This window comes from Oryctolagus cuniculus, chromosome X, assembly GCF_051225735.1.
Source record: "Oryctolagus cuniculus isolate XC-2025 breed Fujian yellow rabbit chromosome X, ASM5122573v1, whole genome shotgun sequence".
Classification (NCBI taxonomy): domain Eukaryota; kingdom Metazoa; phylum Chordata; class Mammalia; order Lagomorpha; family Leporidae; genus Oryctolagus; species Oryctolagus cuniculus.
The window spans coordinates 83,458,082-83,473,230 of record NC_142888.1 but is presented as its reverse complement, the minus strand read 5'-3'; the positions used below and the strand labels follow the sequence as shown (position 1 = coordinate 83,473,230).

The 15,149-nt window shown below is 44.9% G+C and overlaps 1 pseudogene; it reads left to right on the top strand.

Moving 5' to 3' along the window:
• Positions 1-4,528: 4,528 nt before the first annotated feature.
• Positions 4,529-5,052, top strand: LOC100340185 (peptidyl-prolyl cis-trans isomerase A pseudogene; annotated as a pseudogene).
• Positions 5,053-15,149: the final 10,097 nt, after the last annotated feature.

Below are 15,149 nucleotides of genomic sequence, written 5' to 3'. Positions count from 1 at the left end.
CAGTCATCTCTTTATCCGTCACCCAGAATTCACTTATTTCCTGAAAGGTAATCAAGTGTGTTGACAAAGGGAACTCATTTATAAGCATGTGTTTGGACTTTCAGAAAGTCTGGAAAAATGTTCTGATCCCTGCCAAAATTCTTTCAAGAGGACAATTGAGGCGCCATGGACTAGGAAATGCTTTTGCCATTCCTTAAGGCTGTGAGTGCTTCCTGCCAATAGTGCAGTTCCATGGGAGTGCGTTGAATGGAACTAAGTTGAGTTTGGCTAGTTTCCAAAGGACAGGCACAGATGGTAAGCACTGTAGGCGTCCAGGAGGCTGGCAATTGCCATAATGTGCCCCAACGAAGGGGAGGGGAAAGGGTTTCATGAAGTACCAACTACAGACTAAGGAACAATCATTCATTCGTTTATTAATTCATTCAACAAATATTAATTTTGTTGCATGTTACTTTCTTCAAGGCACTATGCTGGGTCTTAGGCACATCAGTGATCAAGTCACATCTATGAACAATCTATGCCTTTATAACTCTCAGAGCTACTTCTTTGTGAACTAGGGACATGGAGCTGAGAGAGCAGTGGGAAGGAAGGCCAGCCTGGTTTGGAGAGAATTGTGACTCTGGACCTAAGCGCCAATCACTAGAGTCCTAAGACTTATTCTAAAAGAAGAAGACCCCAGGTGGTCTGAGTCCATAGTTTGCTGCCATGTTGCAACCTTCCTTACCTGCTGTAGTAAGCACCATCTTTAGGGTGTGGCCTGCCAGAAGTCCCCACCATAGATCTGTTCTCAAAAGATGAATGAGAATAAAATGTGACAGTTCCTGGGTCCAATTTGGGCTTCTCAGTTGTTCCATGAGAATATGTACCATATTTAGGGGCACTCATGGTTTGATAAAGCGCTGGAGTGGGCCTCATGGTCTTCAAGTTCCTACTTTAGAGACTTCGTGGGGATCTTATGCTGAGATTATTCCACACCCAGGCCATACACTGGAGTATCAAATATTGTCCCCAGTCTCACTTATCAAGGGCTCAGCATGTGTCACACATATTATATACAATATATTCAGTAGTCTCACAACAATCCTATGAGATGAGCAGAGGTGATATTTAAAATAGTTAACAGCAATGTATCTTGGGCACTGGTGAGCACTGTTGGCATCCAGAAGGCTGGTAATGCCATAATGGGTGCTGCAGGCAAGGAGGAAAGGCTTCAGGAAGCACCAGCTACAGACTAAGAAGTTATTGTTCATTTACAAAGGGATGCATTGACACGCAATCAGAATAGATGTTGGCTGTGAAGAACCAGGATGGCCTTATACAGCCACATCATCACAGGCCAAGAAGAAGGGGCGCACAGACTCTAGAGCGTCCCATTTCCCAGAGGATGAAGCCAGGATCTCAGTTCCTGGGGCATCATGGAGCGCTTGGGTCATTCTGGGCCTCCCTTGTCTCTCCGGATGCTTCTACTTGATCCCTGTGCTCGTTTCAGGTACCTGAAAGCTCCCTTGCCTGCCGGCCTCCCTAAAGCAATGATGTCTACTGCAGCTGCCATTCTTGCCAAGCAACTTCATAACATGTTATTCCTTGGCTCAAAATTCTTCACTGGGTCCGCTGGACTGGCAAAAGATCACCTCAGTGTGCCCTTCAAGACTCTTGGTGCTCTGCCTTTGATTTTCAACCATATTTCCAGTAGTAACTATCCCAGATCTCTTCAATGCCAGATACTCTAGATGAAGTCTCACTCTCCATAGCAATTCATTAGCTACAATACCGTTCCCATTACACTGATGAAGTAATGGAGGCCCAGAGAGGCTACGTAACCTGCCCATAGTCATGTAGCTCAGAGGTGACCAAGCTGAAACTTGAAGTAGCGAAAAGTGATCCCTGTTAGGAATTTGGAAAACATTAGGCTGAGTGAAATAAGCCAGTCCCAAAGGGACAAATATCATATGTTGTCCCTGATTGGTGACAACTAACTGAGCACCAAAAAGGAAACCTTTTAAAGTGAAATGAACACTATGAGAAACGGTGACTTGATCAGCCCTCACCCTGACTGTTGATGAACAGCTTGATACGTTATCCCTCCTAGTATTTTTGTTTGTTTGTTCTACTTAATACTTTTGGTTGAATACTGTAATCAATACACAGTTATTCTCAAGTGTTGAAACTTAACTGAAAAGTGATCACTGTTAAATATAAGAGTGGGAATAAGAGAGGGAAGAGATGTGCAATTTGGGACATGCTCAAGCTGACTAACCTCAAACGGTAGAGTTAGAAACATACCAGGGGATTCCAATTCAATCCCATCAAGGTGGCATGTACTAATGCCATCTCACTAGTCCAAGTGATCAATTTCAGTTCACAATTGATCATAATGATAGGACTAAGAGCCAAAGGGATCGCATAAACAAGAATAGTGTCTGCAAATACTAGCTGATAGAATCAAAAAGGGAGAGAACGATCCAACATGGGAAGCAGGATACACAGCAGACCCATAGAATGGCAGATGTCCTAAACAGCACTCTGGCCTCAGAATCAGCCCTTAAGGCATGCGGATCTGGCTGAAAAGCCCATGAGAGTATTTCAGGCATGGAATGCCAAGACACTCTGGCAAAAAAAAAAAAAAAAAAAAAAAAAAAAAAAAAAAAAAAAAAAAAAACACCACACCAAACCTAAATGAAAGATCTCCGCGAGTGAGATCCCAGTGGAAAGAACAGGTCATCAAAGAAGGAGGTACCTTTCTCTGAAGGGAGGAGAGAACTTCCACTTTGACTACGACCTTGTCTAAATATGATCAGAGTTGGTGAATTCAAAAGGCTTCCATAGCCTTGGCAACTCATGACAAGAGCCTAGGGTGATTACTGATGCCATTAACAAGAGTGTCAATTTGTAAAGTCAACAACAGGAGTCACTGTGCACTTACTCCTCATGTAGGATCTCTGTCCTTAATGTGCTGTACATTGTGATTTAATGCTATAACTAGTACTCAAACAGTATTTTTCACTTTATGTTTCTATGTGGGTGCAAACTGTTGAAATCTTTACTTAATATATGCTAAACTGATCTTCTGTATATAAAGAGAATTGAAAATGAATCTTGATGTGAATGGAAGGGAGGAGGGATTGGGAGATGGGAGGGTTGCAGGTGGGAGGGAAGTTATGGGGGGGAGCCATTGTAATCCATAAGCTGTACTTTGGAAATTTATATTCATTAAATAAAAGTTAAAAAAAAAAAGAAACTTGAAGTAGCATCTGTAATCTTTATGATCACTTATCTAGCAGAGGCTAACAGTGATGGAAGTGCTTTTCAATGGCCTCCGCCATCCTTTTGAGGACAGGATTTGTGTCTACCTTATTTGTATCTTTCACCTTCCTTGGCACATAGTAAGTGCTCAGGAGATATTTACATTGATCTGTTTACATTGGGCTCTGTCTTCTTCTAACAAAGCTGTGCAAAAAGTGTTTGAAAAATGATTTCGTTGCTTTAGGGAGGCCGGCAGGCAAGGGAGCTTTCAGGTACCTGAAACGAGCACAGGGATCAAGTAGAAGCATCCGGAGAGACAAGGGAGGCCCAGAATGACCCAAGCGCTCCATGATGCCCCAGGAACTGAGATCCTGGCTTCATCCTCTGGGAAATGGGACGCTCTAGAGTCTGTGCGCCCCTTCTTCTTGGCCTGTGATGACGTGGCTGTATAAGGCCATCCTGGTTCTTCACAGCCAACATCTATTCTGATTGCGTGTCAATGCATCCCTTTGTAAATGAACAGTAACTTCTTAGTCTGTAGCTGGTGCTTCCTGAAGCCTTTCCTCCCCTCATTCAGGGCCTATTCTTTGTGGAGAATGTGGAACATGTAGTTACATATTTTCTCCCAAAATATTATATAAAATTTCAAAGAATTTTACCTTGTTACCACTTAGATTCTGCCACAAATATTTTCTTGTCCTGGCCTATCCATCACTCACCTGTCCATCGCTCCATCTATTATCTTTTTATGAACTTGCAGACATCAGGATACTTCACTCTTTTTTTTAAAAGGATTTATTTTATTTGAAAGACAGAGTTACAGAGAGAGCTAGAAACAAAGAGAGAGGTCTTCCATCCGCTGGTTCAGTCCCCAGATGGTTGCAACGGCCAGAGCTGCACTGATCCATAGGCATGATCCAGGAGCTCCAAGGACTTGGACCATCTTCCACTGCTTTCCCAGGCCATAGCAGAGAACTGGATGAGAAGTGGAGCAGCCGGGTCTCAAACCGGCGCCCATATGTGATGCCATGCTTCAGGCCAGGGCTTTAACCCACTGCACCACAGCACTGGCCCCAGGATACTTCGCTCTTAAGCACTTTTCCCATACCTATCTTTCAGTTCAACATTTGCTGGTTTTCTTCCTTTTGAGGTAAACTGTACATACAATGAGATGTATAAACATCCATTGTACATTTGAGGAGTCTTGACAAATGTATCCTCTACTAAGATATAGCCCGTGATTACCATTCAAGAAAGGGTCCTTGGTTTTGCAGGCGCCATTGTCACCCGCAGCTGCTCGCCCTCGGCCATGGTCAACCCCACCCTGTCCTTTGACACTGCCAGCACTGGGGCGCCTGTGGGCTTGAATCTCCTTCAAGCTATTTGCAGAGCAAGTTCTAAAGACAGCAGAAAACATCCATGCTCTGCGCATCAGAGACGAAGGACTCGGTTATAAGGGTTCCTGCTTTCACAGGATTATTCCAGGGTTTACGTGCCAGGGAAGGCACTTGACACACCATAATGGCACTGGGGGCAAGTCCATCTATGGAGAGGACTTGCCCCCAGTGATGAGGACTTCATCCTGAAGCATACAGGTCCTGGCATCTTGGCCATGGCATTTGCCAGACCCAACACAACCGGTTCCCAGTTTTTCATCTGCACTGCCCAGCCTGAATGGTCAGATGGTGAGCACACGGTCTTTGGCAGAGTGAAAGGGACATGAGTATTGTGAAAGCCATGGAGAACTTTGGGTCTCAGAGTAGCAAGAAGATGAGCATTGCCTACTGCAGACAGCTCTCATCCATCTGATGTGTTTTCTCTTAACCACCAGACCATTCCTTCTGTGGCTCAGGCGAGCACCCCTCCCTCCCATTTGCTTGTCATGTCCTTTAATTGTGCTGTCACTCCAGTTCTTTGGGTTCCATGTTTTCCTTACTGCCTCTCCAAATGTAGCAGGATTTCAGAGATAAAGATATGATCATGAAATAAAAACTAAATAACAAGTTGTCCTTAAAAAAAGGTGGGAGTCCTCTTGTTTCTTCCTAGGCAATTGTCTCGCTTCACCCACGGAAGCAGCCAAGACACGGCCAGGAGCCAGGAGTTTCTTCCAGTCTCCTATATGTGTGCAGGGCCCCAAGGACTTGGGCCATCTTCTGCTGATTTTCACAGGCCATTAGCAGGGAGCTGGATCAGAAGTGGAGCAGCCAGGACCCGAAATGGTACCCACATGAGATGCCAGCGTCTCAGGTGGTGACTTTACCTGCTATGTCACAGTGCCAGCCGCTGGTTTGTAGTTTTATTACTTAAAACCTCCCTGTGTTTTGATAGCGACCAAATGTGTACAAGAAAACTCTGGACAGTTACTAAAATGTGAGTCAGTTCTATGTGACACTAGCTTTTACTGAAAGTTTATGTATAAGCACTGCGTTAAACATTCCATGTGCATTGTCTCACTTAATCCTTCAGAACAACCCAGTGAGGTAGCTATAGTATCATTCCCACTCTACAGATGAGGAAACTGAGGGCCAGAGAGGTTAAGTAACTTGCCCAAAGTCATGGACCTCATTGGCAGCCAAGTTAGATTTGAACCAGGGTCCAAGATCCTTATTACCATCCTTCTATAATGCTTCTGCCTAATGTCCTTTGTGCAGACGCTAGCAGGAAAAGCACAAGGTTTCCCAGATGGAAGTCTCACCTAATCCCTTTATTCTATAGCTGAGGATGTTATATATTGATGGATGTTAGCCGGCACAAAGCACACCAAACACCGGAGTAAGGAAAAGGTTTATTGGGGAAAACCCAGCAGGCTGGAGGGGAGGGACGAAGAAGGATAAGAGAGAGAAGAGAGAAAGAGGAGAGAGGAGGAGAGAGAGGGGAGTGAGAGAAGAGAGAAGCCAAGAGGTCAGGAGAGAAGAGCCAAGAGAGAGGAGCCAAGAGAGCACGTGTTCAGAAACAGGCCCTTTGGAAACTTAGCCGGGGGGGCGGGCAGGGAAGCAGGAGCAGTGAATCCCATTAGGATGGGGGTGGAGCTTGACCACAGAGGTTGGGCCATGTGGCCACCTGGCTTCCAGCAATGGCAGCGGGGGCTAGAGCTTGGGATGTAAATCAGGGTGTAGATCGCACCATAGATGAAACTGTGCCAGTTTCCTAACAGAGGACACGCAGGTCCAGAGAGGAGATGGGCGTGCCTGAAGTCCCCAGGAAGTTAATGGCAGTCCCACCAGAATCCTAGCTTGCCTCTAAGTCAAGGAAACTTCCCACTGCATCGCGCAACCTCCTTCAATACTTTGTGGAATTCAGATTTTATTGCTAGCTATTTAATGGGCCTGAAAACCACGCTGAGCTGTCTGAAAGAAGTGCAAGAATCTGAAAAGATGGGGGGTAAGGTCATCCTTTTAGGCCAAGACATAAGGTCTGCAATGAGATTGTCAAATTGGTGTCAATTCCTGCCTAAACAGTATCTTGAAAAGGTTTCTCCCACGCACTCAGCACTCAGTGTTTTCGGGACACAGGACAAGGAAGGAAAACCATGTGGACACTTGGCTTGTCTGTGGGAAATGAGTAGGAAAGACAGACAGTCCAGACTATACTTTCTCTTGGACTCCCACAGCCCCATCTGGTGGAGACTTGTAGTTTTCATTCCTCATCAATGTTTTGTAACTAATGCTTCTTGCTCCTTTCTGCGGCCTGCCCTGCCTTAGGCACTGGGCATCCAGATGATACTTGCTTCCTACAGGGACTGGGCTCCAGCTGTCATGGAGCTAACATCCTGCGGGAGTGGGGGTGGGCAGAGAACGTTACCCAGACCACTGCAACAAGGTGTGGCAAAAGCCCAGTTAGAAGTAAATAGTTGGGGCAGGCATTGTGACTCAGTGGCTTAAACTGCCACCTGTGATGCCAGCACAGTAACGGGTTCCTGTCTTGGCTGTTCCACTTCTGCTAGAGCTCCCTGCTAATGGCCTCTGAAAAGCAGTAGAAGATGGCCCAAGGCCTTGGGCCCCTGCACCCACGTGGGAGACCTGGAAGAAGCTCCTGGCTCCTGGCTTCGGATCAGCACAGCTCTGGCCGTTGCAGCCAACTGGGGAGTGAACCAGCTGATGGAAGACTTCTCTGTCTCTCCCTCTTTCTCTCTGTAACTCTTTGAAATAAATTAAATAATTTTTTTGAAAAAGAAAGAAGTAAACCGTCAACCTTAAGAACAACAGCTCTAGCCTCACACTAACCTGTTTTACAGTGCTGGCTTGGCCACCTATCAGCTGTGTTATCTTGAAGAGCCTCCCAATCTCTAGTTTCTTCATCTGCAAAATGGACATAATGATCAAAGTACTTAGCATAGCAAAGGATTAAGATAATGCTTGTAAAGTGCCTGGAAAACTTTTTTTTATTCATCTTTTATTTATTTGAGAGAGAGAGAGAGACAGAGAGAGAGGTTTCCATCTGCTGCTTCACTCCCCAAATGGCTACAACAATCGGGGCTGGGCCAGGCCGAAGCCAGGAGCCAGGAGCTTCCGCTGGATCTCCCACATGAATGCAGAGGCCCAAGCACTTGGGGGCCATCCTCCACTGTTTTCCCAGGCCATTAGCAGGGACTGGCACCCATACAGGATGCTGGCATCGCAAGCTCCAGCCTTACCAGTCATGCCACAACACCAGCCCCCTGGAATACTTTTTAAGAGATTTATTTTATTTGAAAGGCAGAGTGACAGAGAGAGAATCTTCCATCTTCTGGCTCATTCCCCAAATGCTCCCAGCAGCTTGGCTGGGCTGAAACCAAGAGCCAAGAACTCCATGCAGGTCTCCCACATGAGTGACAGGGACTCAAATACTTGGCCCATCATCTGCTGCTTTCCCAGGTATATTTGCAGGGAGCTAGATTAGAAGCGGAGCAGCCAGGACTGGACTGGTGCTCCAATATGGCATGCTGGTGTTGCAGGCGATGGCCTAACCCAGTGTGCCACATGGCAGCCCCCTTGAGAATATTTAATGCATTGGGGCCGGCGCTGTGGTGCAGCGGGTTAAAGTCCTGGCCTGAAGCATGGCATCCCATATGGGCGCCGTTCTAGTCCCGGCTGCTCCTCTTCTGGTCCAGCTCTCTGCTATGGCCTGGGAAAGCAGTAGAAGATGGCCCAAGTTCTTGGGCCCCTGCACCCGCATGGGAGACCCGGAAGAAGCTCCTGGCTCCTGGGTCCAGATCGGTGCAGCTCTGGCCGTTATGGCCAGTTGGGGAGTGAACCAAAGTATGGAAGACCTCTCTCTCTCTCTCTCTCTCTCTCTGCCTCTCCTCTCTCCATGTAACTCTGACTTTCAAATAAATAAATAAATCTTTAAAAGAAAATATTTAATGCATTAACTGTTGGTGTCATTTTATGATGAACAAAACGCATGAGGTGCTATGAGAACCAGAGAGGGGGATTTACCTCAATCTCAGCTCAGGAAAGAGTTCCCTGAGGGTGTGACGCCGGAGAGGAAGTTTGAGTAGGAAATAGCCACTCAGATCCTTCCTCTAAGTGGAAAGCAATGCTTCTAACATTAGGGGAGAACAACAGAGTTCCCTTCCCCCCACCCCCGCATCAGGAGGGATGGTAGAGCATTATGACAAGTAAATATTTGGTTCAAAGACTGAAAGTTACATGCACCTGAAAGTCCTTAGGCAGGCAGGAAGTTAGGCGTGGCCAAAACAGCTGAAACAAATACCAGGAAGATTGTAACCCCATAGTTACTCAGCTAGTGGGGAGGAGGGGCACGAGACCGTGTGCTAGCAAAGAAATAGCTTGCTATAAAGTGCCCCAGGTGTGCTGGCCCACGAGGCCCGCAGTCTTGCAAGATCGTTAATACAGCCTTGCTTTCACTGCACTTCCTGAGTCTCAGCCCATTCTCTTGAGTGGAGAGGCGAGGCTGTTTGTCACAAGCATCCTCTGGCTTTCATGACGGCTTTCAAATAAGAAATGATAAGGGACAATTTGGGAATGATTGGATTCAGACCTCAGACCATGTAAGAAATTGTCCCCATGGTGGGTAGACAGAGCTTGACTTGAAATTAGGTGCCAAACGACAAGTGAAGACTGGTTGTGTCAACTACCATTCGTTTAATTTTGATTTTGTTCTTGGGCAATAATGCATCAGTGACTCTTTGTTCAACCCGCATTATGTTAAAGTGGCATGATGGGGCCTGATCATTTCCCACTGCCTCAAAGCATGAGCAGTTCTGCGACCTTCAGCTGCTCTAAAATTGTGCCTGGCACACACCATGACCATAGGTGGCTCTGTTAATATTGTTCCTCTCCCCTCTACACCCTTAACCCTTCTCATGAACGCAAATCATACTTATCTTTTAAAGACCTAGATTTCTTCATTCATTCAGTAAATATTTTCTGGGCACATATATGTGCCAGGCACAGGCGACACAAGTTCACAAGACAGAAACAATGTCTACCTTCACACAGCTGGCGCTGTAGTGTAGCAGGTAAAGCCACCACCTGCAGTGCTGGCATCCCATATGGGCGCCAGTTCTAGTCCCAGCTGCTCCACTTCCAATCCAGCTCTCTGCTATGGCCCGGGAAAGCAGTAGAAGATGGCCCAAGTCCTTGGGCGCTTGCACTCCCAAGAAGACTGGAGACCCGGAAGAAGCTCCTGGCTCCTTGCTTTGGATTGGCACAGCCCCGGCCGTTTTGGCCAATTGGGGAGTGAACCAGCAGATGGAAGACCTCTCTCTCTCTCTCTCTCTCTCTGTGTGTGTGTGTGTAACTGTGACTTTCAAATAAATCTTAAAACAAAAAACTACTATTTATACCATAAGCAAAAAGGAAGAATTCACAAGCAAAGTGAGACCAGGGAGCCTCTTGAAGAAAAAGCAGAAATGAAACAGAAAACTCCACATTCTTTCCTTCACTTGGACTCCCTAAGAATGGTTATTAATTCTGTCCCAATCATGAGTCCCGATGCATAAGAAAATGCAGATCTACGTTAATAGAAGGTGGCAGGGGTGGGGGTAAGGCATATTTGACAGAGTTCAGCACCTGTCTCTCCATCGCTCCCTCAAGCACCTCAAGCAGTCACTGTCTGGGAAGGAAGTCCTCTTTTTCTGGCCCTGCCCTTCCCCCACTCTTTGGGAGCCACATTGTTATTTTCCAATGTTGATACAAGCTGTTCACCATTCCAAACTGAATGAGGTGCTTGCTTGGAGTGTCCTTCCTTAAAGAAATGTTTAAGACAGAGCTTAAATGAGAAAGGCATAGAAGTGCTGTTGGCCATAAAGAAAGCATGTCAACATGTCTGTAACATATTTGTGTGTGTTTGTGTGTGTGTGTGTGTGTGTGTAATCTGATTGAGCTTCTTATTAACTCCATGGGCCAGCAAAGAGCTAGGCACAAAAATAAATACCTGACATCAAAAGCATTGTTTATAGATTTCTGCCCCCAAAAGTCACTCTGGAGAGCAAAATGATTGAGTGAATTTTTTAACACCTTCTCTCTTCTTTTCCCTTTTCCTTTGTTCATAGGAATCTCTTGGTGGTTTTGTCAGATTGATTTGTTACAATCACAAGGCAAAAAACTGAATGGGGAAAAGTTGATGTTTAGTACTCCCAAGTGTCGCATCCGCGATTAGAGCCCATTTCTGGTTCTCCATACCCTTAGGGGCACCTTCCAAGAAACATCCTGGTTCCATATACCTCATCCTCTCACAATCTCTTAGTCTTTCCAGTGCCAAAGGAAACAGCTAACCTGACAAAGTAAAAGGAAAACAAATCAATCCTATACAAACAGGGTAGGGGATCCAACAGTTAACTGGGAGTGTCCTTCCTGGGTAATCTGAAAAGACCACAGCTTCCTCTGTTAATTCTTTTGTGGCTTGGTCCTAAACAGCAAGGGTCATGAAGGAATCTAGAGACATCGTAGGAAGGCCACCATTGGCCACTGAGAGATGAATCATGGACCCTGTTTTTTGCTTTTTGTTGTTACTGTTGTCAACCTTCCCAATGTGATTCCTAGGTGAATCCAGGGTGAAGAAGTGCTGGCAGAGAAGAGCTTAACATACTGGAAAACACAAAAGTGAACAGAATGCAAGGTTTCTGTGGGAGAAAGGTGAGGTAGAATGTTTAATGACAATGGGATGATACTTTTAATAGAGAGGAAATTCTCGATTCTTTTTTAAAAGATTTCATTTATCTGAGAAGTAGAGTTAGACAGAGGCAGAGAGAAAGGTCTCCCATCTGTTGGTTCATTCCCCAAATGGCCAAAAAGGCTGGAGCTGCACCGATCAAAGCCAAGAGCCAGGAGCTTCTTCTGGGTCTTCCACGTGGGTGCAGGGGCCCAAGCACCCGGGCCATCTTCTACTGCTTTCCCAGGCTATAGCAGAGAATTGCATCGGAAGAGGAGCAGCCAGGACCCGAACCGGTGCCCATATGGGATGCTGGGACTGCAGGCGGAGGCTTAGCCTACTACTCCACAGCACTGGTCCCTGGAAATTTTCAATTCTACACCCAATAAAATGATCAATTAAGGTCTCAAATGTACCTCTACTTGTAGGATGTGCTCCAACAAAAAAAAAAAAAAAACAAAACAAAACAAAACAAAAAAAAAACAAAAAACAAAAAACAAGTAAGTTAACAATCCAATCAAGAAGACATGGAATTCAGGGAATAAAAGGTCCAATACCTATTAAAGCTGAGGGGAAATCCCAAGATAATGGCCCTGCACCATGGGAAAAGAGGGCATGATCTAGATTGGAGTAGGTTGCAAAGTTATCAGAGAGACTGCCACATGAGGATGTTAGAATTCTTGTGATCTACAAGTCTTGAGAGGAGATTTAGACAATTAGTAGAAAGTCTGGGGTTGAATTGGTGATAAGTACACAGAAAACCAAGCAAATGGAAGAAAGACAGTTATTAGCTTCAAGAAAAGAAAGGAAAATTAACCCTAGTTTTCAGCTTTAAGTAACTTAGTTATTATAATACAAAGACTTACTGATCTAACTATGCATGTATACTGGGTGGATGGGAAGTGTGCCTGTTTGTAGTGAAAGGACAATGTATAGTGACAATATCAAGAGACAATAATACAAAGCATGCTATTTAGATAATAGTAAGTATCAACGGTCAACTAAGTGTTGAGAGTGGCTGTCTCAGAGGTGAAGCAAATGGAAGACAGGGTAGGGGGTAGCTGTCTTCCATAGACTTCATAGAATCACTCACTTGAAACCTGTGCTTTTCAAACTGTGGCTTGCAATCTATATAGAGTTGTGCTGTCCAATATGGATATAAAATTAAAAAATGCAATTCCTCTATCACACTAGCCACATTGCAAATGTTCAAAAGTAACATGTGTTAGTGGCTTTTGTAATGGAGAACAGAGATACAGAACATTTTCAACTTGACAGAAAATTCTATTGGACATTCATATTTTACAGGTTCATCACCTCAACTTAGCAGATGACAGCCAGCAGTTAAATAAATGAAACAGAAAATCAGTGTCAGGGCCAGTGTTGCAGTGCAGCAGGGTTTTAAGAAGCTGCCACTTGCAACACCAGCATCCCATATTGGAGTGCCTGTTGGGAGTCCCGGCTGCTCTGCTTTTGATCCAGCTCCCTGCTAATGAGCCTGGGAAATCAGCAGAAGCTGGCCCAAGTACTTGGGCCCCTGACATCCACGTGGGAAATCTGTATGAAGTTCTGGGCCCCTGGCTTTGGAGTGGCTCAGACCTGGCTGTTGTGTGCATTTGAGGAGTGAAAAGGAAGACCTCTCTCTCTCCGCCTTTCAAATAAATAAATCTTTAAAAAAAAAAGTCATGGCCGGCGCCGCGGCTCACTAGGCTAATCCTCCGCCTAGCGGCGCCGGCACACCGGGTTCTAGTCCCGGTTGCCCCTCTTCCAGGCCAGCCCTCTGCTGTGGCCAGGGAGTGCAGTGGAGGATGGCCCAGGTGCTTGGGCCCTGCACCCCATGGGAGACCAGGAAAAGCACCTGGCTCCTGGCTCCTGCCATCGGATCAGCGCGGTGCGCCGGCCGCAGCGCGCCGGCCGTGGCGGCCATTGGAGGGTGAACCAACGGCAAAAGGAAGACCTTTCTCTCTGTCTCTCTCTCTCTATCCACTCTGCCTGTCAAAAAAATAAATAAATAAATAAATAAATAAAAAAAGTCATGACTAGAGCCTGGGGAGATTGCTGACGCCTTACACAAGAGTGTCAATTTGTTAAGTCAACAACAGGAGTCACTGTGCACTTACTCCTCATGTAGGATCTCTGTCCTTAATGTGTAGTTCAATGTGAATTAATGCTATGAATCAAACAGTATTTTGCACTTTGTGTTTTGTGTGGGTGCAAACTGTGGAAATTTTTACTTAGTATATACTAAATTGATCTTCTGTATATAAAGATAATTGAAAATGAATCTTGATGTGAATGGAATGGGAGTGGGAGCGGGAGATGGGAGGGTTGAGGGTGGGCGGGAAGTTATGGGGGGGACATCTATTGTAATCCATAAACTCTACTTTGGAAATTTATATCTACTAAATAAAAGTAAAAAAAAAAAAGACATAAGGAAGTCAACCAGGAAAATTTTGAAGACAAATCAGGTTTGCTGTAATAGTATTTTTCAAAAAAACATCTTCATAAAATACTGTTACACACACACACACAATGCATGTATGCAGTCTGTGGATAAAAAAAAAACCGGAGGGGGACAGACTCCTTCGGAAGTAGTAGAATCCTCACTTTTGCAGTAGCATCATCCACAGCCTCATACCCCTGTGGGAAACTTGGGACCTACAGCATCATTTAAAATTAGCTTGGGACAGCGATATCAGAAACTGAAGCTAGATGTGATCGACCTTAGGAACTATCACATTCCCCATTTCTCCTGTCATTCATCATTCCCTTTTTACAAAGGACATCTTTTTTGGACACTGGCTTTATTTAATAGGAAGAAGAAACTAAGGCTAAGAGGATGTTGAGAGATTTGCCCACCAATACAAATTTAGTGATACAATGAGTCCAGGTTTGGGCCTCTAAATCCAGAACTCTTTCTACTACATCTTCAGAAGTAAGAAATCAATCCTTACACAGGTGGGGAATGTCGGGCCTGTGAACTCTATAAGGCCTGTGAAATCATTTGGTCGGGCCCTGACAAAGCAACTGCAGGTGGAACTCAAAATGCAGTAAATGTATAGCAGGCTAATTTTTCAGTTGATCATTTTGTATGGCCCATGAATGGATGTTATAAATATCCAAATGAGCCTTGGCAGATAAAAGGTTCCTGTGCTTTAAGGCTTTGAGTGTGCTAGTAATACTTCATAAATAACTGGACTGATGAATACTTGGATACAATAATGGTAATTACTATAATACCCAACATAAGGTATTGTTCCAAACACTTTACATGGATTGACTCTAACCTCCACAACAACACCGATAGATCTATCAAACCCATTTTCCCAGAGAGAGAAATGCAGCTGCAAGAAATTAATTATCTTGTACAAAGTCACACAAGTGAGCGGCAAAAGCAGAAAGCAGACTCAGGCAGTCTGATTCCAGAACTCTTAATATCATTTTACGTGCACCCTTGTATCACACAGATACATTAATTTCCCTAAATATCAGTTAGCTTAAAAGTAACGGATATCCTTTATTACCACCTAATAATAATTCACACAACGTAACTATGTTTTTCCTGCAACATCTGTACTCCAAAAGCATTATACTGTTAACTGTACCCATGTCACACACAACTTTGGGGTCAAATGCTCTGAACTAATGGATCAGACTTCTTTAAGCCAGGTTACCTGCTCTAATGGATTCAATAGGACTTGGCTCCCCAAACTCATGCAGACATTTGAAACTCAGTGTTCCATTACCATTTAACAGATTAATGCTAATGGCTGAAGGCTTAGGAAGGAAGCGCGATCCAATTACCGCAG